General features: G+C 44.2%; 1 long non-coding RNA gene across 1 annotated transcript; it reads left to right on the forward strand.

The window, feature by feature from the left end:
* The first annotated feature begins 382 nt into the window (after positions 1–382).
* LOC141744089 (uncharacterized) lies at positions 383–2,680 on the forward strand. The gene is made up of 2 exons (XR_012587332.1): positions 383–898; positions 2,296–2,680. It is a non-coding gene; the product is annotated as an uncharacterized LOC141744089 (long non-coding RNA).
* Positions 2,681–4,437: the final 1,757 nt, after the last annotated feature.

Below are 4,437 nucleotides of genomic sequence, written 5' to 3' on the forward strand. Positions count from 1 at the left end.
ATGGAACGATACTCTCTTTAAGTGCTCCTTCATTACACTATCAGCTACCTCCCTCACCTGGCAAATAAAGGTTAATTGGCCCCGTACAATTACAGATTCATATCACAGGCACTCAAGATAGGCAAGATTAACTAACAATCATTGCAAAAATGGTAATGACTAAGCCAGAGACACCTTGAAATCATCACCCAAAGCTAAAAATTGTGACCAGTATACTAACCAGGTAACCATCAACTATGAAGTCATACAGTCATCTTTGGAAGCTATTTACAGGCAATTAAAGCAGAAGTCATATATGATAAATTGCAACACCTTCAAAATCTCAAGTGTTAAATGCCTTCATTTTAAGATTTCTAAGATGTGGCTAATATATCCCCGGATTTTTTTTTAACTAAATTGCATGCAAGTGACCTTCTATTCTCCTCCGTTTTGATATTCTGTTTCACTTTGTTAGCAATTAGTACTACAGAAAAGACATCTTTAGCTCAGAACAGATTTTCAACTCATTTAACAATTCATTGTTGGATGATGGAAAAACAGTTGGATCAAAGACTGTAGCTAAATGGTTCATCTGAGTACAGAAATGCTGTTTATTATTTTGGAGACGTGTAGAAATGGCACTTGCTTTCTCAGGCCATCATTTCACGAGGGAAATAGCACACGAAGCTGGGTATTAACTCCTAATTCTGTCCACCACAATGGTTGCCACAAGTCAGCGGCGCTGCCTGTGGACTGAGACTGAACTTCATGTGAAAGCCCTTCCTTTAACCAAAATGGACCCGCATGAATCCACCTGCTGCAGCAGGGCTGCCCGACCCTACAACCCGCAGCACTCCTCGGTCAGTGCTACAGTCGTAACTTGTGAAGTACTTAAGGATGAAAGATACTGTAAAAAAAGGTTTGTATTTTTAGAGCTCAAAGGACGAGTCTTTATGAGTCTTTATGTTAGTCTTAGAACATCGTATGGCTTCAGGCAAGTACATGCTCCTTTTCAGGGCAAAACAGAGAAGTCGTTTTGGTCTCTGAATGGAAATGGGTTTAGAGAGGAAGCAAACTGTGTCTCTTAAATGGAAGCGAAAAGGAAAACGGTGCAGAGAGACGCGTGCCTGGCTTCCTTGAGAGTCCTCAACAGGGGAAGGGAGGGAGTCTTGTTAGACGGGCAAGATGTGGTCTACACTTGTATAGACAGGGAAATAAGAAAATAGCTTCAAGAGGTGAGAAATGCCAAAGAAATAAAATAGGTATGGTAAAAGAGGTGTTTAAGAGGCTTATTCTCCCTCAATGTATTCCCTGAAATCCTATTTAATATTAATGGGACTTGAATACACAGCTCATGGGGAAAGAACAGTGACCTTTGTGGGCTTAAATAGGATCCTACAAAATTCAGAGCAGCACAAGAGGTAGCCAAAACAAGTTACGTAAGTTCTGAAAAAAATGCAGAGTACAGATGCACAGAATGAGCCATTGGGAAAACAAAATAAGACCAAAAAACCAGAGAAAATGAAGAGATAGCTGATGTGGGAGCCATACCCTAAACTCAGGTAGCTTCCTTATCTCTAGTAGATCTCACTGACCTGTTGTAATGGCATAAGCTACGTAGCCCATAATAAAGAGCTACTGCTCGCTTCAGCCAGCAGATGACTGCAAAGATATATGTATTTTCAGCAGCTCATTACCGTAATGAGCGTTCCTTCCTCTTTCTGCTATGCCATGTGATAAATCCTATGATGAAATACACCTCCTTGCATCCTTTTTCATAAAGCCACAAACAAAGTACCTCAAGAGACAGCATTGCAAACATTGGTACTGAGCTATCATTCTGCTGGAAGCGTTTAGGAAGATGTAGCAGGTCAGTCTTTAATGGATATTTGGCAGTAGAGCTCTGAAGAAACCTGCAGAGCCAGGATGGGGTGGCAGTCGGAAAGGGGACAAGCTCTGCTGGAGAGAAGCATGCTGTCTCTGAACTAAGGGGACGATGAGACAGGCTTTAACTGGGCAGGCATGGTGGTGGTGGTGGTGGTGGATCACAGGAGCCACAGGAAGAAACAACAAAGGTGGGCTGTAAACACAGAGGGTGATTTATTTTGATGGGTGCCATCTCCTGACTGCAACAAATCAATGCACATTAGCCTCAAATCTGGAAGAAGCGATGCTCTGGCAGACGCCTCTGAAAAGCTGATTGCTCCAGCGCGCACTGATTCGCAAGGGTACAAGTGGCAGCAGCGGGAGAGCTACAGCAGTAAACCTGCCCACGGCTTATCTGCATTTCTTTGTCAATCTCTCTTTTCAAAGCAGCATCTAGCGGAAAAAAACAAAGCCCAAACAAACCAGCCACCAGATGAAATCGCGAAGGCAGCGTGCAGCTCCCCTGAGAAACAGAGCAGGAGTTTGGTCATGGCGAGTGCTGAGGAGCGGCTGGCCTGCAGCGCACCTACCTAACCAGGAGGCTGCAAAGACCCTCAGGCTCTCCCATCGGTCCGGGAAGCTTTACATCATGGCTGGAGTTCATGAAGTTTTACAGCAGATTTATGGTATTGGTTTCAGAACTCTTCACTCTTTTGTAAGTGTATGAGACTTTTCCTATAAACAGGGATTGAGGACAGGGCTTTGGAGTATTTTTTACACATTGTAATCATATACAGGCATGCTATCACTCGCAAAAAAAAAATATTATATTCCATCTTTCTACGTGTATGTGTGTATATGTATGTGTGTGTGTGTGTATATATATATATGCTCTCCCCCATTTTATTTTAAGCATATGGGCTGGTGTTCCTGTGGGTAAACCACCTAAAAATTAGTTCCAGAACAGACATGTTAATGGAGACTCAAATAACTAAAACGTAATGTACAGCTGATGAAGCCTTGGCAGCAAAATATTTAAGCGTTGCCAGAAAAAAAGTAGATTTCCACCTTACCGCCAAATTTCATTACCCTTTTGATGACCAATACCACCAGTTTGCTTTGGTCTTGGTAACTTTAAAGTATTCCTTACAGTCTAGAGATTAATGTATTGTTGCCTGCAGTCATAACGCCTAGGACTGTGACGCTGTGAGATTTCTTTGGTCGAGCCGGGGTCGGCCGAGCTCGGTGCCCGGATGGGGCATTTCCCGGCTGGCTGCGATGAGCCACCGCCGAGCAGCGCAGCACGCCAGCCTGGCAGCACCGCCTCTGAGCGCGCTGCCCGTACCATCTTTTCCCATGTGGCAAAAAGCTGACAGGCGCTTGCTCACACCCATTACAGATTCCAGGAGGCATTTTATAGGTGAGTGAGTTATAGATGCCTATTTGCTGGCTTCCTGAGGGGAGCTGCTCCAATGCCAGTCTTTATATTCATCTCGAAGTTCATTGGAAAAGGTATCATCTTCACTTCCTTTCGGATCTGTTTTGTGGAGCATCTGCTATGTTTCATGCAGGCTACGGCTGATGTCTGTGGAAGGGAGTGATTCCTATGTAGGATTTACACACGACAGCAGCAGGCAGAGCGTTGAGGGGCAGGCTTAATCCTCAGCTGTGCTCCAGCTGATATCAAAGAGCTTTTATATTTAATAAGTCTCAAACACTTACAATCGCAGAGGACAGAAAAGTACAGAAAAACACAGTAGAACCAAATTATCTTCCAGGGCAAGACGAAAGAGAAAATTAAGAGCACAGGGTTTCTTAAATGGGTAGAAGTCCACATTCAGTAACAGCGAAGAGCTATACACAAATCATCCTGCTGTTTCAGGAGGATAGTTTATCTAAATATGATGTCAGGCAAAAAAGACTGGAGCGCTGATGTTGGGTAGGTATGTGTCAGAAGGCAGACTTATGAGTACGTACCATGGGAGAGGACTTCTCCCCAAGCCTTTTTTCCTCTCTTTGTTTCATCCAGGAGAGCAAACTCCGCATCTCTGCTGACCCACCTGGCCTTCCACATCAAGCAGAAAATACTTCAGCTGCAGCGATCAAACATATTCCCTTTCCTGCCCCACCAGGGGAATGCTGTTCCCAAAGCCCGCTGGGGTCTGTTTCTGTCCCTCTAACACGGGGACTGTTTTAATTTTAGACCCGAGCTGTCCTTAACCAGAAACATCAGAAAGATACGTTTTTAGAGGTTTTAACTAACCCAGAACAAAACTCTCAGCTGGAAAAACAGTCTTCCTTAAATCCATCGTGCGCTTTCTTGCTACAAGGCATTCCCAGCACTGTGCACAGGGCAGCCTTGCCACATGAAGAAGCCACCTTCTTGATCTTGAGATCTGTCAAGCCCATATAAGATGGGCTTCATCCTGTCCCCAGCTAGCTGGCAAAACACAAGCTTGGAAGTTCCTGTATCTCCTCCCAGTCCCTGTATATATAAATACAAAGTGTTTTCTGTCACCTTGATAGGTCTTTTCTGCCCTTCTGCTTTTTCATCCACAGTGCTATTATCCCCCACCATCAAATCCTGTCCGT

This window comes from Larus michahellis, chromosome 5, assembly GCF_964199755.1.
Source record: "Larus michahellis chromosome 5, bLarMic1.1, whole genome shotgun sequence".
NCBI lineage: Eukaryota > Metazoa > Chordata > Aves > Charadriiformes > Laridae > Larus > Larus michahellis.